Source organism: Hibiscus syriacus, unplaced genomic scaffold (assembly GCF_006381635.1).
Source record: "Hibiscus syriacus cultivar Baekdansim isolate YM2019G1 unplaced genomic scaffold, ASM638163v2 tig00002237_pilon, whole genome shotgun sequence".
In the NCBI taxonomy this organism is placed as follows: domain Eukaryota; kingdom Viridiplantae; phylum Streptophyta; class Magnoliopsida; order Malvales; family Malvaceae; genus Hibiscus; species Hibiscus syriacus.
In genome coordinates, this window is record NW_024061918.1 from 7,335,408 (window position 1) to 7,359,778 (window position 24,371).

General features: G+C 35.6%; 1 pseudogene; it reads left to right on the top strand.

The window, feature by feature from the left end:
* Nucleotides 1-24,371, top strand: part of LOC120140507 — a 29,972-nt pseudogene that overhangs the window by 867 nt on the left and 4,734 nt on the right.

Here is a 24,371-nt window from a genome sequence, read left to right on the forward strand (position 1 = left end):
GAAAACGCCTAGTACATTTGAAAACACGGAATACCCTCATATAGGGATAAATTGTAACATCCTTAATACCGAGTTAGTGATTAAATTGTAAAACTTCAGAATTTGGTGATTAAAGTAGAATAGTTGAATAGTTTAATGACTTATTTGGAAATATTTTATGAATGATGTTTAGTAATTATCAAATGAATTAAAGGGAAAAATAGTCATTTGATCAATAAATGAATTAAAAAGGTTGATAAGGATGAGATATATACACGTAAAGATTGGGGGAGAGGAAACAAAGTTTCTAGAGTTCTCTTCATCCTTCTCTTTTCTCTCCATCATGAACCAAGGTAGAAAAGGTGAGTTTTCTTGTTAGTTGATTTTAAGAGTGGGTTTTAATCCTTAGGTGATACTTAAGCTTAAGGAAAACTTAAGTTATCTTAAAATCAAAAGATGAAGAAGTTATAAAAGATTAAAGATAAGAGGTTTCTAAATGAATTTCTAGAAAAGAGTTGATAAAGGAACTTTGAGATGGAATTTGACTTGTTGTCAACTTAATTAAGAGATATGAAGTGATAGAATTGAATTTATAACATATTGAAAAATTGGTATGATTATTGATTTTCATATGGAGAAAGGAATTTTGAAGTTAAGGATGTATTGAATGTGTAGAAATTGGATTAAGTATGTGTACTTGAGTTAATAATATGAAAGAGAATGAAACATAAAGTATTGAAGCCGAAAAGAGTGAATTTTCGTGCTTAAACAGTGATTTCTGGGCAAAGTGTATCGGTACACATTCAACAGATACCGATACACTCTTAAACAAAAAATCATCGAATACAATAAGTGTATCGATACCCCTTGAAATGATAATTTCGAATGTAATTTGTGTATCGATACATGGGTAGTGTACTGATACATCAGTTAAGGGATGTATCGATACACCATAGAGTGTATTGATACCTAAGTTAAATAAGAAAATGAAATTTGTCTTTCCTTTAGTTTAAGAAACGAAGGAGTAGAGTACGACATTTGGAATACTGATATATATCAATGTATGATTATGTAGATAATGAACGTAAACCTGTTCTGGAACAATCGAAGAATTAGAATCAATTCGAATCAAGTGAGGCTAAGGTGAGTGCTTAATAGAATTATAGTTCAATGGAATTAAGACTTGTGATAAGTCTATTCCCTGTATTAGTTTCCATAGTTTAATAGTTATGAACATGCATACATGATGATTGTTCTAATACATGCATAAGTTATATATGTTTACATGATATGATAAATGATATATGATTCATGTGATATGTGATAGAAGAAAAGACACATATGATTACAAGAGAAATGATATGAGTACAACACATATGAAACTTAAGAATAATGCCCATGTTATATGATATGAGAGCTATAGGTATAGTTGGTATGCCAAGAGTTGAGGGTTACATAGGTCCTTCGGGACATATACAGAGGTCTTTCGGGACAAATACATAGGTCATTCGGGATAAATTTCACATGCCCCTAGTGGGACCCCATACGAGCTGTGGTGACAGTATGTATACACAACCTCAGTGTACTCGAATACCTTAAGTTCTCAGTAATGTACATGAGCCTATAAAAGGTATCAAAAGTGTTTGCATCATTATATGTTATCATGTTATTATAATTTACATTGAATCATATGTGACAGGATTGAATAAGTAGATTACATGTTCATATTCATAGGAATGTATTATTATGTTATTATATTTTATGCCTCACTAAGTCTATGACTTATCGTGTAAGCGTTTTACACGTAGGTACCGAAAAGAAAGAGGATATGATATAAGTTCAGCAGAACAACATATCTCCACTCAAATATCAGATCATAAGTAAATTACACAATATGTCTTGTTATGTAATAAATAGGTTGGCATGTAAACAAAGTCATTAAGTATGTACGCTCTTTAAGTCAATAATGTCTTGAATGTATTGGTGAAAAAGGTTAACCTTATATTAATGAAAGTTTTAAATTTTCTATGATTTATTATAAATGTACATGTTTTGAATAGTCAATATGACACTTCAGATTCATAGTCGGATCGGTTACGGGTTGGGGGTGTTACATTTAATGGTATCAGAGTTACGATTTAGCCGATTCTAGCCATAAATCGAAGTCTAGAGTGTCTTTATAGGTGTATATGCCAACATAAATATGAAAACTTCTGATCTAATAAGAGTAATAGGTATGTTGTTTTGCTAACAGAGTTATATGGTTATATCTTATTAGATGTCCGGACATGATAGCTCTCGAAGAGAAGCGGGAGATGACTGGCCCGCTGAGAGTAGTAATTCACCTGCCCTTACTAGGCAATGTGAAGAACAAACACCTTTTAGAGTTCATGTACAAGATCAAGATGTTTTCTTAAGGACACTGGATGTTATTCTGAAGTGTTTCCAGCCTCCTGCTTCCTTTACTCAGAGGATGAATGTAGCAAAAGAGTTAAAGGGATTAAGAGCTCCTGAATTTAAAGGTAAAGTTGAGTAAGGTCCTGTTGCTGTGGACTTTTGGCTCAATGATGTGAAGATTATGTTAGATGGACTCTATTGTTCTGATGTGGAGAAGTTAGATGGAGTGATCTCCTTGCTTCGTGGGTAAGCGAGAATCTGGTGGACGAATGTCACTTTGAGAATGACAAATGGCCAAGTGACCTGGTCCTTGTTCTTAGAAGAGTCCAAAAACAAGTATATAGGAGATCAATTTATTAAGCATATGAAATAAGAATTCTTGAATCTAAAACAACTTAATCGCACTATGTATGAATACGAGTGTAAGTTTAACAAGTTAAGTCTTTTTGTGGCTGAGTTAATTCTGACAGAAAAAGATGTACGCGAATGGTTTGTTGAGGGCTTACGCCCAAGGTTAAAGGAGATGTTGATAGTGTTGAACTTGTCCTCATTTCAAGAAGTAGTAAATCGTGCTAAAGCTTTAGAAAGATCTCAAAATGAAAGGTTTAGGGATCCAAGAACCTATCCGTTTAAAAGAATTAGGGCTTCATCAAGTTTTGCACCAACTAATAGAAGTAGAGATTATGGTTTTTGGTCTCAGGCAAAGTCTGAGTCAATGGTATCTTCTACAAGAGGATCAAATCATATGAGAGCTAGACAGACTCAATCAGTAGGGTATGGTGCTGGGAGAACAAATCAGAGTCCAACCATACAATGTCAGCTTTCTGGAAGAAGTCATTCTAGAATATGCTTAATGGTTTCCGGAGCTTGTTTTCGATGTGGAGAAGTGGGACATTATATGTGAGATTGTCCAATGAGGGTTGAAGAACCTGCACAGTCGGAACGATCTGCTTCGATGTCTCAGAGAGGAAGAGGAAGAGGTAGAGAAAGAAGTCATCCTGAATCCTCTACTCAACAAGAAGTGCGCTCCACTGCTCGTGTGTATAATATAAAAACCAATGAAAAGCGTGATGATCCAAAGATAATTATAGGTACTTTCCTATTGCAAGATAAATGTGTTGTGGTGTTGATTGATCCGGGTTCTACATATTCCTATATCAGTAGTAAATTGGTGAGAGAATGGGGAATTCAATTAGAAGCCATTAATAGTAATGTGATGGTGACAAATCCATTAGGACATAGTGCTCGGGTAAATAGAGTATGTCGAGGGTGTCTAATACGGATTCAGGTAATTGAATTTCCTGTTAATCTGATTGAATTACCTTTTGACGAATTTGAAGTGATACTGGGAATGGATTGGTTATATCGTTATCATTCCAATGTTGACTGTAGACTAAAAAGGGTAACATTGAGAAGTACAGAAGGTGTGGAAATTATAGTATTTAGTGAAAGATGGAATCCATTAGGAAATGCAATATCAGTGATGTCAGCAAAGAAGTCATTATTACAGGGGTGTCAAGTTTCATAGCTAATGTACTGGATACTAGAATCAAAGAGAAATGGCTTGAAGAAATTCCCATAGTTAGAGAATTTCCAGATGTTTTTCCTGCAGAGTTGTCGGGTTTACCTTCAGATAGAGAAGTGGAATTTCAAATAGAGATAATGCCGGGAATAATGCCTATTGCAATGAAACCATACAGAATGACTCCAAAAGAGTTGCAGGAGTTAAAGATTCAGTTATAGGAATTGTTGGATAAAGGATTCATTAGACCAAGTGTATCGCCCTGGGGAGCTCCAGTGTTATTTGTTAAGAAGAAAGATGGTTCAATACGTCTCTGTATTAATTATAGGCAGCTCAATAAAGTGACTATCAAGAATAAGTATCATCTCCCTAGGATTGATGCTTTGTTTGATCAATTGAAAGAAGCTTCAGTTTTCTCTAAGATTGATTTACGATCTGGATATCATCAGTTGAAAATTCAGGAGAAAGATATTCCAAATATGGCATTTAGAACGAGATATGGTCACTACGAGTTCATTGTTATGTTGTTTGGAGTTACAAATGCATCGTCTACTTTTATGGATTTGATGAATAGAATATTTCAACCTTATCTGGACCAATTCGTAGTTGTTTTCATCGATGATATATTGGTGTATTCGAAATCAAATAAGAATATAGTGCACACTTGAAGATAGTTTTATAGATTTTACGAGATAAAAAGTTTTATGCCAAACTATCTAAATGTGAATTCTGGTTGAATGAGATGACATTCCTTGGACATGTGATTTCTGCAGAAGGAATTCGAGTTGATCCTCAGAAGATAAAAGACATTTTAGAATGGGAGGTTCCAAAGAATGTATCTGAAGTTCGAAGTTTTCTGGGACTTGCAGGATATTATCGAAGGTTCGTTAAGAACTTTTCGATGATAACTTTACCCTTAACTAAGTTAATGAGGAAAAATGTGGCATTTGTTTGGACTTTTGAGTGTCAAGAAAGTTTTGAAACATTGAAGAAAATTTTGACAGAAGCTCCAGTATTGGTTCAACCTGAATCTGGCAAGAACTATATGGTTTATAGTAATGCATCAAATAATGGTTTGGGATGTGTGTTAATGCAAGAGGGCAAGGTGGTGGCTTATACGTCGAGACAATTGAAACCACATGAGAAGAACTATTCAACGCATGTTCTAGTGTTAGCTGTAATAGTGTTTGCTCTCAAAATTTGACGTCACTATTTATATGGTTAACGTTACTATTTATATACCGATCATTAGAGCTTGAAGTATTTGATGACCCAGAAAGAGTTAAATTTAAGAAAAAATAGATGAGTAGAATTTCTAAAAGACAATGATGTGATAATTGAGTTCCACAATGGAAAAACAAATGTGGTGGCTGATGCTTTAAGTCGGAAGACGTTTGCAGCCTTACGAGCTTTAGATGCTAGGTTGTCATTGAATGATAATGGTGCTTTATGTACTGAATTATCGCTTCAGCCATCATGGATAGATAAAGTTAAGGAATTGCAAGTTAGAGATTAGAAGTGTTCCAAGAAATTACAGCAAGTAAGGAAAGGAGAACTTACTGATTATGAGATAAAAGCTTATGGAAATTTATACTATCAAGGGAAATTAGTAATTCCAGATAATGATAAGTTGAAGAATGATTTGCTAGCAGAAGCTCATTATAGCCTGTTAACGATGCATCAATGAGGAAACAAAATGTATATGGATCTCAAGAGTCGTTATTGTGGGTAGAAATGAAAAGAAATATTACGGAATTGGTGTCCAAATGTTTAAGTTGTCAGCAAGTCAAAGTTGAACATCAGGTTCCGTCAGGATTATTGCAACCAATGTCGATTCCTTAGTGGAAATGAGAGAATGTAACGATGGATTTTGTAACGGGTTTGCCTTTAACTCCGAATAAAAATGATTCAATCTCGGTAATTGTAGACAGATTGACTAAGTTAACTCATTTCATTCCAGTGCAAACTAATTTTTCCATGGATAAATATGATGAGTTGTATATTAGAGAAATTATACGATTACATGGTATACCTATTTTTATTATTTCCGATCGGGATCCTAGATTCACATCGAGGTTTTAAAAAGCTTTACATAGAGCGTTAGGAACTCGATTGAATTTCAACACAGTGTTTCATCCTTAGACTGATGGAGAATCTGAACGGGCTATCCAAATCCTAGAGGACATGTTAAGAGCTTGTGTAATTGAGTTCAAAGGATCGTGGGAAAAATATTTATCACTTGCTGAATTTGCCTACAACAACAACTATTAGTCAAGTATTAAAATGGCTCCTTATGAAGCTTTTTATGGAAAGAGATGTCGTACGCCCTTAAACTGATATGAGCTTAAGGATCGAGAAGTTCTTAATTCAAGAAATAGAGGAGAAAGTTCAAGTGATTCAAAATAATCTGAAAGCTACAGCTGATAGACATAAATCATATGCTGATCTGAAGAGAAAGGAAATTGAATTTTAAGTCGGAGATAAAGTATTTTAAAGGTATCTCTATGGAAAAAGGTGCTGAGATTTGGACGAAAATAAAAACTTAGTCATCGGTTTGTTGGACCCTATGAGATTTTAAAAAGAGTAGGACCAGTGGCATATAAACTAGCTTTATCACCTGAGATGAAAAAGATACACGATGTCTTTCATGTTTCAATGCTTAGAAGATATATATCTGATCCCTCTCATATCGTGAAAACAAAAAAGATTGAGGTTCGACCTAATTTGACTAATGAAGAAGAACTGGTACATATATTAGCTCACGAGGTAAAATAATTAAGGAATAAGAATATTCTATTGGTTAAAGTATTGTGGAGGAATAACAAGGTAGAGGAAGCAACGTGTGAACATGAAGAGGACATGAGGAGTTAATACCCCCATCTCTTTGTACAATGAAAATTCGAGGATAAATTTTCTTGAGGGGGAGATTTGTAACATCATCAATACCAAGTTAGTGACAAAATTGTAGAACTTCAGAATTTGGTGAATAAAGTAGAATAGTTCAATGACTTATTTGGAAATATTTTATGAAGGATGTTTAGTAATTATCAAATGAATTAAAGGGCAAAATATTTATTTGACCAATAAATGAATTAAAAAGGGTGATAAGGATGAGATATATACACGTGAATATTTGGGGAGAGGAAACAAAGTTTCTAGAGTTCTCTTCATCCTTCTCATTTCTCTACATCGTGAACCAAGGTAGCAAAGGTGAATTTTCTGGTTAGTTGATTGTTTGTTGATTTTAAGAGTGGGTTTTAATCCTTAGGTGATACTTAAGCTTAAGGAAAACTTAAGTTATCTTAAAATCAAAAGATGAAGAAGTTATGAAAGATTAAAAATAAGAGGTTTCTAAATGAATTTCTGGAAAAGAGTTGATAAGGGAACTTTGAGAGGGAATTTGACTTGTCATCAACTTAATTAAGAGACATGAAGTGATAGAATTGAGTTTAAAACATATTAAAAATTGGTATGATTATTAATTTTCATATGGAGAAAGGAATTTTGAAATTAAGTATGTATTGAATGAGTAAAAATTGGGTTAAGTATGTGTACTTGAGTTAATAATATGAAAGGGAATGAAACATGAAGTATTGAAGCTGAAAAGAGTGAATTTTTGTGCTTAAACAGTGATTTATGGGAAAAGTGTATCGATACACATTCAACAGGTACCGATACACTCTTGAACGAAAAATCATCGAATACAATACGTGTATCGATACGTAAGTAGTGTATCGATACCCCTTGAAATGATAATTTTGAATGTAATTTGTGTATCGATACATGGGTAGTGTACTGATACATCAGTTAAGGGATGTATTGACACACCATAGAGTGTATCGATACCTAAGTTAAATAAGAAAATGAAATTCGTCTTTCCTTTAGTTTAAGAAACGAAGGAGTAGAGTATGCCGTTTGGAATACTGATATGTATCAATGTATGATTATGTAGATATTGAACGTAAACCTATTTCGGAACAATCGAAGAATTAGAATCAATTCGAATCAAGTGAGGCTAAGGTGAGTGCTTAATAGAATTATAGTTCAATGGAATTAAGACTTGTGATAAGTCTATTCCCTGTATTAGTTTCCATAGTTTAATAGTTATGAACATGCATACATGATGATTGTTCTAATACATGCATAAGTTATATATGTTTACATGATATGATAAATGATATATGATTCATGTGATATGTGATAGAAGAAAAGACACATGTGATTACAAGAGAAATGATATGAGTACAATACATATGAAACTTAAGAATAATGCCCATGTTATATGATATGAGAGCTATAGGTATAGTTGGCATGCCAAGATTTGAGGGTTACATAGGTCCTTCGAGACATATACAGAGGTCATTCGAGACAAATACATAGGTCATTCGGGACAAATTTCACATGCCCCTAGTGGGACCCCATATGAGCTGTGGTGATAGTATATGTGCACGACCTGAGTGTACTCGAATACCTTAAGTTCTCAGTAATGTAAATGGGCCTATAAAAGGTATCAAAAGTGTTTGCATCATTATATGTCATCATGTTATTATAATTTACATTGAATCATATGTGACAGGATTGAATAATTAGATTACATGCATATTCATAGGAATGTATTATTATTATGTTATTATATTTTATGCCTCACTATGTCTATGACTTAGCGTGTAAGCGTTTTACACGTATGTACCGAAAAGAATGAGGATTTGATATAAGTTCAACATAATAACATATCTCCACTCGAAGATAAGATCAGAAGTAAATTACATAGTATGTTTTGTTATGTAATAAATAGGTTGGCATGTAAACAAAGTCGTTAAGTATGTATGCTCTGATTGAGTTAGTAATGTTTTGAACATATTGGTGAAAAAGGTTAACCTTATATTAATGAAAGTTTTAAATTTTCTATAATTTATTATAAATGGACATGTTTTGAATAATCAATGTGACACATCGGTTTCATAGTCGGGTCGGTTACGGGTTGGGGGTGTTATATAAACACCATTATAAAAAAAAACATAATCATTTAAAACTCTCACTTTCTCACCCACAAAGCCCCAAAGACAATCATCATATTCCTAAATTACACCTCTAGAAAAAGAAAAATAACCCAACACCTAAGGACATAATAGAACAGTAAAACAACATCTGCAACCATTAAAACAAATTCATCCGCCTCTGAAGAGAACTCCACTAAATTAACCGTCACGATCCAATGCCACCAAAATGAATTTATCTCCTAAAGATATCTTCAATGGAACAAAATCAAACATCTTTCGCATTAATCAATCTGTTCGTGCAACTTTATTCAAAAATCATTTCTTCTGCTTGCATTTCTTCACCACATGACTTCTTCTTAATTTCCCAAGGAAAAGGGGTATTATAGAGGTACCTTCTTGTAATTGTATTGCATCATCGGATAGACCATTAGAAGGAAAGAGACCCATCATGAGAACATCTTCCAAGGCCCAGGGGCTAACTCAATCAAAAGGGTCAACTGATTTATCAACTAGATGCTCCACGATATTTAAGGTTGAATGATCTCAAGCATTCGTTGAATAAAACCCTAAATCTAAACAAGGAGATAAAAATAATCCTAACCCAATACCGACAAACCCATTTTTAATTAGATCATCCTCACTAAATTTGTTACTCGAATTCTCAACACCTGTGGCACTCTTCAGAAGTGAAACCTTTTCCGAGCTTTTGCCGATTGCTAATAATTTGCACCACCTTGTTGTAATGTTCTTGAAAGTACCCCAATTCCGAGCGTGAAAAAGAATCCCTTCACAAACTACTCACACTTAACGACACTCCACCACCAGACTCTCCGACCAAGCTTTAACTTTGGAAAACCACTCTGCCATAGTATCTTATTTTTCATTCTTCACACTTCTTAATGTAGCAGAGTTTTCAAATATCAATAGAACTACATTCCTACAGCTCTCATTTTAGGAAAGAATCTAAACATGTGAATTAATTTGCTACTACTAAATCGAGTTATGAGAAAATCTCTTGTTGCTCTCTAGAATCCAGGCGACGTTCTAGCTCCTCATAAGAATCAGGTGCCAATCGTTCATCCCTCTTTAGCGCTCCTCAACATCGACCGTCGTTGTTATCCTTAGGCATTTCTCACTGTCGTCCGCCGCCACTTTTCGACCATCGTTCGAACCCAAAATTCATAAGGAGGTTTGTCTATTCACCGTGTTTCCAAATCTGGACCTTTCTTTGCGAGAAAAACTTCCAATTGGCGTAGATCCGAAGTTGTAGGCAGTGACTTTTCACCTTTTCTGGCGTGTTTTGGTGTTTTTCATCGTCCTCGTCCAAGACCCATAAGATATAGCTCGTGCATGTCATACTAAAAGCCCATTACACGTTTTCTTTTATGGTTCACGGTATCCCAATCGAAGACCCAATAATTTCTCACCTTGCATGTGCTTTTTTGTCTACTCTCGGCTCCTCTCTGTAGCCTGGTGGTGGCGTTCATTTGGTCTTATCTAACGTGGGTGTATCTCAATGGAGGATGGTGTCATGGTGACAAGTCTGGTGCAGTAGTGAGAAATAGGAGAATCGATAAAAATAATTGGTAGAAGGAAGGCTACCCAAAAAACAGTAATGGGTATAAAATTGGATGCTATATGTTATACATTGAAAACTTACTAGAGAAGATCTATTGAAAGAGGTTTGGATCTTTATTTTGCACCCAGGGTCAGGTAATTAATGCCTTCATTCCAACCAAAAGAAATACAAAGGTTCATTTCGGGTTCATACGCTTTGAAACAATTGAAGAAGCCAGGAATGCGATCTCAAAGATGAATGTTTCTCACATATACGGCATCAAAAATTGGTGTCTCTTTGGCTAAATACAACCCTCAACAGTTTTATTGGAGAAAATCCTCGCTAGTTGTCCTTCAAAAGGTTGGGGTGGAAGTAGTTACAAGGAATAATCTCTATGCAGTAGAAGGTGTTATTGATGAAGCTAAACTTCAAGTGTTAGAAACTGTATAATGGCGTGGTGCAAGAACTTGATCAAAATTGACAATCTTGCTAGCCAAATGCAAGACAAAGGCTTCGCTGGTTTCTCATTAATGAGAGCTGCTGGGAATGTAGTTCTATTGATATTTGAAAACTTTTCTACGTTGAGATTAAGTGTGAAGAATGAAAAATTAGATCCACTTGCAGAGTGTTTTACAGAGTTGAAGCTTGGTTGGAGAGTCTGGTGGTAGAGTGTCGTCGAGTGTGGGTAGTTTGTGAAGGGAATCCTTTTTATGCTTGGAATTGGGGTACTTTCAAGAACATTGCAACAAAGTGGGCAACTTATTAGCAATCGATGAAAGCTCTCAATTTCTTTCGTCTTTTGATCGGAAAAAAAATCAAATCCTCATAAAGGCTCAAGTGAGTATTGATGAGTTGTTGGGTTTGAAGGTAGGTGCTAATTTCTTTAAAACCCTGGCTCATGAAGTTGAGCCTTCCTTCAAACCAAAGTCTTGGGTCCCTGAGGAAGTCGATGATTCATTATATCTTATTTGTTCTCTTGGGGCTTCATCGAACACTTCTCAATCAGGGACGTCGGTTTTCTCCTCAGGTTTAAATTGCAATGACAAAAATGTTGCAATTAAAGTTGCCAACCTAGAAAAGGTTTCACTCATGAAGAGTGCCAAAGGTGTTGATAATTTGAGTAACAAATTTGGTGAGGATGATCTAATTAAAAGTGGGTCTGTTGGTGTTGGGTTAGGATTGTCTCCATCCCGTTGTTTAGATTCAGGGTTTTATTCAACGTATGCTTTGGATCATTCAGACTTAAATATTATGGATCATCTAGTTGATAAATCAGTTGACTCTTCTGATAGAGTCAGCTCCTGAACCTCAGTAGATGTTCTTATGATGGATCTTATTCATTCTAATGGTCTATCCAGTGACGCAATACAATTACATGAAGATACCTCAGCAGTGCCCCTTTCTCTGGGAAATTAAGAAGAAATCACGTGGTGAAGAAATGCAAGCAAAAGAAAGGAGTTTTGAATAAAGTTGCAAGGACAGATTGATTGATGGGAAGGAAGTTTGGTTTTGTTCCATTGAAGATATCTTTAGGAGCTGAAATCATTTTGGTGGCATTGGATCGTGATGGTTCTTTTAGTGGAGTTCTCTTTAGAGGCAGATAAATTCGTTTTAATGGTTACATGTGTTGTTTTACTATTCTGTTATGTCCTTAGGTGTTGAGTGGTTTTTTTTTTCTGGAAGTGTAACTTAGGAATAGGGTGATTGTCTCTAAAACTTTGTGGTTAAGGAGGTGAGAGTTTTAGGCGATTCTGGTTTTTTGTAATGGTGTATTTCCCTGTATGAGGGTATTCCGTTTTTTCAAATGTACTGAGTGTTTTATTTAATGAAATATGAGATATTTTTTTCTCATTCCAATGTTTGTTAACTTACTTGTTAGTATGTGGACGAATACGAAGGGAATTTTTATTGAGACTTCCAATTCTTATATAAACATTGAAATAATCTAAACCTTGTGCTATACATCCCATAAACAATATACAGTGATTATTTTTTAATAAGAATTGAGTCCATAAATAGCAAGTTGCCACTTTTTTGGGTAGTGAAAGGAGCAAAGAGAGAGAGTACATACTTCAATCTCTCTTTTTGCATCATATTTTCCATTAGTTGTGAATGAAACACGGTGAAGACTCTTGTTTAGATTTTGCCAATGCGACTCATCCAAAGTATCATGTAGTATGAGAAAACCATAAATCACATAAAAAATTCAGAACTGCAGACAAATTTGAAGAAAATTTCTGCTATAATATATGCACACCTTTGCACAGAAGATGTAAATGTTGACCGCACTTATCTGCCCCCACAAGTGAGCTCTATCCTCAGCCTGTAAGAGACAAGGATGGAAGGGAAAGTAAGACAACATATCAAATTTGAACAACCAAAGTATACGTTTATAAAACGCTGGAGAAGAAAGGTACTTAAGCAAATTTGGGATTAAACAAGATAAGCTAGTAAAAGATTGTAAGAGCTCTCTCTATTTCCCCTTCCCTCCTTTCCCAGACGGGGTTCACAGAAATAAAGATCAAAGAACTCCAATTCCACAAACTTAATTTTTTAAGCTTTCGTTTCCAATTTCCAGAATAAAAAAATGTAATTTCAGGAACAATGACTTTAATCAAAGCATCCAAGAGGATGATCATCTAGAATCCAGTTCTCTTTGCTTGTCTCTCTCTCTCCAACAAATCTCAGTGGACATATGCTTTGAGAAAAATGCAGAAATGATCAACTACTTTTGTGCTTCAACTGACACTTTAATCTAACACAAATTTTTATGCATATCATCACTTTTTTAGCTCTTTTTGCAGCATCAATTATCGTGACATAAAATCTAACAAACAGTACACTGGATGATTGCCCTTTAAAATATTTGCTTCAATTTTATTTGTAATCTGCCTTCACCGATTAGAAAAAAGAAAAAAATCCCTTTGCAGTATATAAAAATAAAAAAAATAGATTGGAAAAGTAAAAACAATTGTTTAAACGAAAAACAAAAGAACAAGTCGGTTGGTAATTCAGAACAGGGCTAAAGAAATCTGAAACTCCTACTGGCACTAATAAAAACAGTGTCAGTGCAGTAACCTTGTGAATATAGATTGTTAGGTTTGAACTTTAAACATAACATATAAAAATTTATACATTTAACACCATTCTACACAAAAAAAATTCATTGCATTCCATTCTTCGATGAGACTATATTTTCTTATAAGAGTAGTGGCTATTATTCAGCAAAACTAACAATTCTGATATGCATAAACCTGAAGCATCAACGATGGTGACTGAGGCAACTCCAGGAACACTACATGTTTTGCTGATGAAAAGTCAAGTCCAACACCCCCAGCAGTTATTCCAATTATTGCAATTTTTACCTGATGAATGAGGCTGGATATCGTCAGTACAATACAGGTAAAAGAAGCTTGGCTGTAAGTCCGAAAATGGCTCAAGTAACATCTGCCACACTAGAAAATAATATGTAGGACATACATCAAAAGATTTGTATCTGTTCAGTGTTTGGCCGATAATTTTTCAAGTATCCAGGGAAGTGCAGGACACAAAATTGTTGTGTGGACATATAGATCACTGGAGTGGAGTGAACATTTTTCGGTTAGAAAATTGAATTCTAAATTAAACTAGTTTTCCACTATTTCAAAATCCATGCTTAAAAACCTAAATTACAAAGTGACTATCAAAGAAAAGGAACACATTACATCAGACACAAAGAAAATCTCATAGCAATATAACCACTTTGGGAGAATACAATTTTCAAATTTCATGAGTCGTGCAGTTTAATCTTTTGAACGTGTTTAAACTAGATAAGAATGGACAATTATTCCAAACCTCAAACGACAACAAGTAAAATAAAGACAATCCAAGAAATTTCGTAAAGGAATATCAACAAAATGAAAAAATGTAAGACAAACCTAATTGGGTGATTGGAATGACTGTACAGCTGATTGTCGATCTTTTGGTATTGTGGTTCCATCAATACGGACAAAACTAATCCCTTTCTGACATATGAAATCCTGGATAATTCAAAACAACGATCTTTCTCATGGATAGTCGGGGGGGGGGGGGGGAAGACGGTAGTATAAACCTTCTTTTTAAGTTAGCAAGGTGTCATCATGAATAAACCTACGAACAGTATAGTATTCATATGATTAAAAACTAAATAAAAAAATTGAAACAAAAATCTTTTATGCATAAGATGTGACTTACATCCCCATCAAAACTAGCAGAATTAAATCTCGAGCCAATTGCATTTTTATTCTAAACTAGAAAGTGATTAAGTAGTAAGTATACAGGTTCATGTTGACAGCTGTTGAGAAGTCAATATTAGCTTAAATAAGTCTACACCTAAATTAATTTAATGACATTGCTTACATCAATTTAGTTAGATGAAAATTATGTATTTTTCTCATTTTTAATTTCAATGGTTTAAATTATTTTGTAGTTATTTTAATGAGTGATTTAGATTGGTTCTTGAACCTATAAATACCTCATTTGTATTTGAGTTTTATCATCCAACAATAAAAGCTTAATTATAAGCATTTGAAAGCTTTCTTAATAGTTATTTCTCTTTTGTAATTTTGTGAGATTATTCTAAAGAGAGTTTTTATTCTTCTCGATCAATTAGAGTTTTTACTCTATTTTGATTCAACGATTGGTATCAGAGGCACGCTATAAGGTCTCTTGAAATTCCGAGTATGCTCTGTGTCTGCAGTTTTAACTGATCTTCCACATCAGAAAATATTTCTTGAAATTATTGTCAGTGTTATTACAAACCTTGTGGAGCTTATTTGTGTTTAGAGTAATTTAGTACTCTGCACATTTTTTACTCAAGCTTGTTCGGTGCAGTCAAAGTCTTATTGTTACGATGGGTGACCTTCAAGTAGTTGGAGGAATCAAGAAGCTCAACAACCAAAATTATAACACGTGGGCAACGTGTATAGAATCTTACCTTCAAGGTCAAGACTTGTGGAAGGTTGTCGGTGGTAGTGAAGTTACACAACCGGCAACGAAAGATGCTAACGATGTCTTGCGAAAGTGGAAAATTGAAGCAGGCAAAACAACGTTTGCTTTAAAGACCACAATAATAGAAGAAATGTTGGAGCATATTCGGGATGCTAAATCACCGAAGGAAGCATTGGACACCTTCATTACACTCTTTTCGAAGAGAATCGATACAAATTACAACTTCTCGAGAATGAACTTCTATCAATGGTGCAACGCGACATGGCAGTTGCCCAATACTTTCACAAGGTGAAGTCGATATGCCGTAAAATTTCATAATTAGATCCGACAGCTGCTATTGGGGAAGCCATGATAAAAAGAATAATTATCCATGGTTTGAGACCTGAATATCGAGGGTTTTTTGCCGTTGTACAAGGATGGTTGAAACAACCATCGCTTGTTGAGTTCGAAAATTTGCTTGCAGGTCAAGAAGCCATCGCCAAGCAAATGGGAGGAGTCTCGCTGAAGGGTGAAGAGGAAGCGCTCTACACCAGAAAAAGCAGAGATACTTTTCAATGGTATACTGGCAGTGGATCTAAAAATGATGGTGACAAGGTGAAAATTTACCAAGGAAAGGGATGTCCTCATTCAGGGGGAACTTCCAAGAATCGCGGTAATAGTAGAAAGTTCGATGACAAGTGTTACAACTGCGGGAAGATGGGCCACATGGAAAAAGACTGTTGGACCAAGAAAAAGCATGTTGAAAGTAATATTGCTACTTCCAGCTCGAAGGAGAATAGTGAAAATGGTTGGGATACTGAAGCGTTATTTGCTACGGAGGAAGAAGAATTAGCTCTCAAGGTAACAACACTAGAACAGATTGACTACAAGAATGATTGGATCGTAGATTCGGGCTACTCAAATCATATGACAGGTGACAAACAGAAGTTACAAAACCTGTCTGAGTACAATGGAGGTCGTGTGGTGGTGATAGCTGGCAACTCAAAGTTATCGATAGCTCACATCGGTAATACAATAGTTACGCCTCGATATAATTCTAACCAGGTGCAACTTCAAGATGTTTACCATGTCCCAGGAATGAAGAAAAATTTGTTATTTGTGGCTCAATTGACATCATCAGGCCATTATGACTTATTTGGTCCTCAAGATGTGAAGGTTTATCGTGACGTCAAAATCTCAGAAACACCATCAATAGAGGGATGACGTTTGGAGTCAATCTACGTGATGTCAGCAGAGTCTGCATATGTTGACAGGACAAGAAAAAATGAAACATCAGATCTATGGTACATGCAGTTAGGTCACGTTAGCTATTCCAAGCTAAGTGTAATGGTGAAGAAGTTGATGGTTAAGGGGCTTCCTCAACTAGACGTGAGAACAAACACGGTCTATGCGAGATGCCAATATGGTAAATCACACCAATTATCATATGACGAGTCAAAGTTTAAAGCAAAAGAACTGTTAGAATTAGTTCACTATGATGTTTTCGGATCGGTTAAGCAACAATCAATTAGTTGTATGTGATACATGGTAACATTCATTGATGACTTCTCCAGGTATGTGTGGGTTTTCTTTATGAAAGAAAAATTTGACTCATTCTCAAAGTTTAAAGAGTTTAGAGAGTTAGCTGAAGGAGAAGTGGGAAAGAAGATATATTGCTTGTGCACAGACAACGGAGGAGAATATAGCTCAAACGAGTTCTATCAATACCTAAGGGAATGTCGAATACGTCATCAGTACACTTGTGCCAACACGACACAACAGAATGGTGTAGCGGAAAGAAAAAACCGACATCTTGCAGAAGTTTGTCGAAGTATGCTACATACAAAGAACGTACTATGAAGTTTTTGGGCTGAAGCAATGAGGATTGCAGCCTTCGTGATCAACAGACTTCCTCAACCAAGGTTAGGATTTATTTCACCCTTTGAGAAACTATGTAACATGAAACCTACAGTTAGCTACTTTCGAGTATTTGGCTGTGTATGTTATGTGTTTGTTCCTAATCATCTACGGAGAAAGTTTGACAAGAAAGTTGTTAGATGTATCTTTGTGGGATATGACAACCAGAGAAAGGGGTAGAAATATTGTGATCCAATGAGTGGAAGATGCTACACGTAACGAAATGTGGTATTTGATGAAGCATCTTCTTGGTGGTCCTCAGAGAAGGAGGTGTTGCCAAACTCGAGATAATTTGGTGACAACCTGCAACAAAAGATGGGAGAGCATATTGTTCAACTCCAAACAAGTTTAGATGAATCAGGAGATCCAAATGATGATGATATTGAACAAAGAGTGATTCAAAATCCTTGGCAAACTGGCATGTATCAACAACCAAACGAAGAAGGTGGGCTTAGTGAAACAGAAGAATCAATTTCACAATCTCAACTCCGAAGGTCAACAAGAATACGAAGGCTAAATCTCAAATATGCCAATGCAACCATAATTGAAGAATCAACAAAGTCTGAGACGTTTGAAGAAGCGTCATAGAGTTCTACGTGGATGACAGATATGAAAGAAGAAATTGATGCACTTCAGCAAAATCAAACTTGGGATCTTGTTCCAAAGACAAAATATGTGAAACACATATCTTGCAAATGGGTTTACAAGAAAAAGCGCCATCCAGATGGGTCAATCGAGAGGTACAAGGAACGTTTGGTAGCTTGTGGTTTCTCTCAACAGTTTGGACTACTATGATGAAACATTTAGTCCAATGGAAAAACTTACAACCGTACGAGTCCTACTTGTACTTGCAGCCAACAAAGACTGTAATTTGTGGCAGATGGATGTGAAGAATGTTTTTCTTTATTGAGAGGTAGATCGAGAGATCTATATGACCTAACCAATGGGTTTTCAGAGCCAAGATCATCCTGAATATGTGTATAAGATGTGAAAAGCACTTTACAGATTGAAACAAGCACCTAGGGCGTGGTATGGTAATATTGCTGAATTTCTAACGAAAAGTGGTTATTCAGTAACATCTACAGATTCTAGTTTGTTTGTCAAAGTCAATGAAGGTAAGCTAGCTATCGTGCTAGTGAACGTGAATGACTTAATCATAATCGATGATGATGGGGCAGAAATTCTTCAGACGAAGGAGAATTTATTAGTCTATTTCTAGATGAAGGAACTCGGATAACTTAAGCACTTCGTTGGTCTAGAGATTGATCGCACACACGAAGGAATATTTCTGTGTCAACAGAAATATGCTAAAGATTTGTTGAAGAGGTTTGGAATGCTTGAATACAAGTTAACTTTGATGCCAATGGAACCAAATGCCAAAATGTGTGCACATGAAGGAAATATCTGGAAGATGCAATAATGTATCGAAAATTGGTAGGTAGTATGATCTACTTAACCTTGACCCGACCTGACATTTCTTATGCAGTTGGAGTGATGAGTCGATATATGCAAAATCCAAAGAAACCTCATTTGAAAGTAGTTCGACGAATACTAAGATATGTGAAGAGTACAATTGACTATGGTCTTTTGTACAAGAAAGGTGAAGACTGCAAGTTAATTGGTTATTGTGATGTTGATTATGCAGGAGATCATGACACAAGAAGATCAACAACTGGGTATGTGTTTAAGCTTGGCTCCAGAACAATTTCTTAATGTAGTAAGAGACAACCGACTGTATCCTTGTCAAATACAGAAGCAGAGTACCGAACAGCAGCAATGACAGCTCAAGAAAGCACGTGGCTGATACAACTAATAAATGATCTACATCAACCAGTAGATTATGCAATTCTGTTGTATTCTGACAACCAATCGACAATTCGGCTGGCGGAGAATCCTATTTTTCATGCAAGAACTAAACATGTGGAAGTACATTACCACTTTGTTAGGGAAAAAGTTTTACAAGAAGAGTTTGAGATGAGGCAAATCAAGACATATGAGCAAATTGTTGACTTGTTTACAAAAGCTTGAGTGTTGGAAAGTTTGAACATTTCCGTCGTTAGCTTGGCGTGATTCAAAGAATGGGGGCTAACATTGAGGGGGGGTGTTGAGAAGTCAATATTAGCCTAAATAAGTCTACACCAAAAATAATTTGATGCCATTGCTTACATCAATTTAGTTTTGATGTCATTTCTTACATCAATTTAGTTAGGTGAAAATTAGGTATTTTCTCATTTTTAATTTCAATTGTTTAAATTATTTTGTGGTTATTTTAATAAGTGTTTTAGATTGGTTCTTGTAACCTATAAATACCCCATTTTTATTTGAGTTTTATCATCCAACAATAAAACCTTAATTATAAGCATTTGAAAGCTTTCTTAAGAGTTATTCATCTTTTGCAATTTTGTGAGATTATTCTAAAGAGAGTTTTTCTTCTTCTTGATCAATTAGAGTTTTTTACTCTATTTTGATTCAACAACAACGTATTTGTTCTTTTACCAATTCAGTGATAAAAGATGCATGTGTAATTTGCATTTTCTAGTTGCACCTTTTTAAGTTTTTTTTTCTTTGATACCCATCACCTTTCAGACTATGGTAAGGAGTTATCAGGATTATATGATTTTTCTTTTACTGCTCTTGCCTGTGAAGCACATGGTGGCTACTGATATTTGTTGTATGCAATAAATTGCATCAGAGTGCTTTAGCCTTACATAATTATCAAGATCCTATTAAAATATTATATTGCATATGGTTATTTATCCGTGTTGCTTGTAGTCTTTTCCAGATCTGAATTTGTTTTGATAACTACACCTGATTGGCATGTCGCATAAAAATATTTTCATTTTTCCCATTCCGATCATCATATACATGTGCATGTGCATATTTTGTAAAATGCATTACTTATTGGTGGTTTGTTTTGTTTAGCTGGAATCATATGGTTTCATAATTCTTTTCTAAAAGATCAAACTTTATTCTTCTAGTTTGGTAGGTTGAAGGCATTTCTTTTATGGTAACACCGGATGGAATTATAAGCATAAAATTTTGATGAAAGATCCAATTAGAAAATTTTCACTGGACTTAAAACAACTGCAAGACCCTGAATGTTCCCAGGATTTGCGGCCTTCAAAAGCCTTTTCTGATGTCACTGCAGAAATGAATGGCAGATCTGACACAAGGAATCAAACTGGTGGCAGCTACAATCATAATGATGATGTAAAACTTCAATGTTATTAGAATGAAATGTTATTTTTCTTTTATATTTTACTAGAAGGAGCTTCACTGGATTGGTTAACCTGCATGCTTGAGCTTCCCCTGACCAAGCACATGAAGAAAATAACTACTTGTCAGCTAAATAACCCTGTTCGATACATTTCTTGACGTTATTTTCCTGATCAAGCGAATTAGTCCCTCCCCCTCCTTGGTTCACTTTTGAGCACTTTTCCTCTTTATTACATGCTAATGATGCTTTTGTTGTTAATATAGGGTGGTGTGGTTCTTGATCTACAAATAAACCAAGATCTTAATTTCATGGGAGACGAAAAAGAGTTGCATCATTCTGCCGATGATATTGGAATTTGTGGCATATCCCCTCTTAAAATGGATAATAGAAGCAAAAATCGTGATCCAGTGCCAAAGGTATCTAATTGAAAATTTCTCTCAATACATCAAAATGATTCTGTCCTTTGAGTTTATGTCTTAAAAATAACTAATTCAACTTTGATGTTAATGTAGGGACAAGAAATCACAGTAGATGATGGTGAAAAGGTTCAGCCATCAGAGTTTGAATGTTGTATTCAAGTTGGTTGTCTGCTTACCATGGGCAATTGATAACAATTCTCTCCATTTCAAATTGTCTCGTTTGAGCAGTGTTTGTTTGTGGTAGACATGTAAACAAATATTAGACTTGTTTCTTTTTAATCTCACGGATTTTATGGTAGTACAAAGTTATTCGATATATTTCTTTCAAAATTTATGCTATAAAATTAATAACTTTTCCAGAGAATGAAGAATAGTTATAGCTGTCCCATTCAACATGTCAAACAAGGAAGCAAGTCAAGCTGGATTTGCAAATGAGTTGCCAAAATCCACCCAGAAAATAATCATAATGATAGCAAGTAGTTGGCTCCTTGTTATATCAGTCTACATTGTATATCAAAGGACTGTCAAATCTTTTGGGTTATGCATTTTCTTGAAACTCTTAGATTTATATACCTTCCTATTAGTCCTTCACCCACATACATCCTTAATGCTCTAGGAGAGCTCATCTCTTTCTAGAGATAAAAAAACATCATCTGAAAAGTTCCCCCTTCTCTAAAATAAATGGCTGAATCTAGATCTCAACAATGATGATATTATTAGCGATCAACAGTTTCAATGACAATGCAATAATATACAAATCGGGTGGGTCTTGTCTGAAACTTTGATATTGTACTTTTAATGTGCATGTAAGACAAAATACTGGAAGAATCCACTTGTATTCTTGCATCCCAGGGAAATATTTGAGACCAGTGCCACTGTTTGAGAATTTTTGACAAGAGGAAATCGAGTTAGAAAATGCTCTTGCTTGCGATAATAAAGACACATTTTGCAAATATTTCAAGGACAACCCAGCCTATAGCCATGCTCTTTTAGCCTTCATTGATGAATGGAATAAACTGAGACCTATTGAACAAAGAAAATTACATGGAAAGGCTTTGCAACTCCCTTTGTCTGTTGAGTTATGCTACTTGAAAGAAAGCTGTTGGGAAATAAACCGAGTACGAGTAATTTCCCTATAACCAGATTAGTGAGAATGCGAAATAAAAGCGGAAAAATAATACCCAAAATTGATAACGGAGTTCAGCCAATTTGCTTATGTCTCCGGACTGCTGCAGATCTTTTACTAAGAGAGAAATTTACAGGTGTTTACAAAACACTCACTACTCACAAGAAAGCTCTCTAGTATTGGGAGAAAAAAATGATTTTGGGATGATTTTGAAGCTAAATGGGATAGGGTATTTATAGTTGAAGCTTGAGGACTAATCTTATAAATACCCTAAAGTTTAATGACTCAATTTGGTGATTATCCCTTGCCCAAATTCAATAAAATGGGCTACCTAACTTTGAAATCAAAACAGCCGGTGCCCACCTTTGAATTATGCGTTTGGCGGTGCCCTCCTCCCACAATTTTTGACTTTACAATCTTCCACTTGAAGACTGATTTTAATCTATCTTCACACCTCGATCAATGCAGCAACATTTCTGGTCTTGTTATTCTAGCATGCCATCTGAAGCTGAACACAACTTCAGTTTGTCCGTAGTCACCGTCTTTGTTAACATGTCTGCCGGATTTTGAGCTCCACTAATATTTTCAAGTTTCAAAATCCTATCTTCCAAAAGAGACCGGATAAAATGATATCGCAATTGTATGTGCTTCGTTCTGGAATGAAAAGATGGGTATTTTGCTAGATGGATAACACTTTGACTATCGCAATACAAGACATTGTTTTCTTGTTTCTTTCCTAACTCTTCCAAGAAACTTTGAAGCCAAACCATCTCCTTGCTGGCTTCTGTAACAGCAACATATTCTTCTTCAGTTGTGGAGAGAGCAACTATCTTCTGTAGTTAGGGATGGCAACTCAACCCGAATCCGACGGGTTCCGATCTGACCCGACCCGATCGGGTTAGATTTTTTTAAAAAAATTTCGGGTTTGGGTCGGGTCGGGTCGGGTTTTTTTTAAATGTACTGTTCGGGTCGGGTCGAGTTTAGGGTGAAAAAAATCCGACCCGACCCGACCCGAAAAATATATATAATTTTATCCTATATATTTAGGGATAATTACAATAATGTCCCTCCATATATAATTTTTTTTTCAATTAAGTCACTGTTTTCATTGAATAAAATTTTTTTTATTATTATTTCGGGTCGGGTCGGGTCGGGTCGGGTTTCTAAGTCATATATTCGGGTCGGGTCGGGTCGGGTGAAACCTTAATTTTGTCGGGTCGGGTCGGGTCACGGGTGAAAAACCCTTTCTTCTCGGGTCGGGTCGGGTGGCCCAAAAACCTGACCCGACCCGACCCATTGCCATCCCTATCTGTAGTTGAGAAACCCAACTCACTGCAGTACCTCCTAGAGTATAGAAATACCCTGTAGTGCTCCTTCTGATGTCAACATTTCCGACTAAGTCAATATCTACATAGTCTGTCAGTATTGTATCTCCACTATTGAAACAAAGTGCTTTTTTTGTAGTACCCCGCAGATATCTAAGGATCCATTTGACTGCTTCCCATTGTACCTTGCCCAAATTATTCATGTACCTACTAACAGCTCCCACTGCATGAGCAATATCTGGTTTGGTACAAACCATGACATACATAAGACTTCCAATTACTGAGGCATACAACACCTTCACCATGTGTGCACGTTTTTCCTCTGTCTTTGGTAACTGTTCTTTGGAGAGTCTAAAATGAACACCTAAAGGTATACTTACTGGTTTACATCTTGCATGTTGAACCTGGAGAGTACTTTGTTGATGTACTCAGCCTGTAATAACATCAAAGTCCCCGACTTTGTGTCTCTCTTGATCCTCATCCCAAGAATCTGCTTTGCAGTGCCCAGATCCTTCATAGCAAACTGCTTCGACAATTTTTGCTTCAAGTTTATAATCTCTTGCATGTCTGAGCCTGAAACGAGCATATCATCAACATACAACAATAAAATAATGAAGCTGTTATCGAACTTCTTGATGTAGCAACAACGATTCGCTTGGCATCTGGTAAAACCACTACTACCCATGAAACTATCGAACTTCTTGTACCACTGTCTAGGAGCTTGTTTTAAACCATACAAGCTCTTCTTCAACATGCATACCAGGTTTTTCTTGCCTGCCTCTATGAAGCCTTCTGGCTGCCTCATATAGATTTCTTCCTCCAAATCACCATGAAGGAAAGATGTCTTCACATCTAGCTGCTCAAGATGTAAATTCTCTGCAGCTACAATTTTCAACACCAGTCTGATTGTAGACAATTTTATGACTTGAGAGAAAATTTCATTATAGTCAATACATTCTTTTTG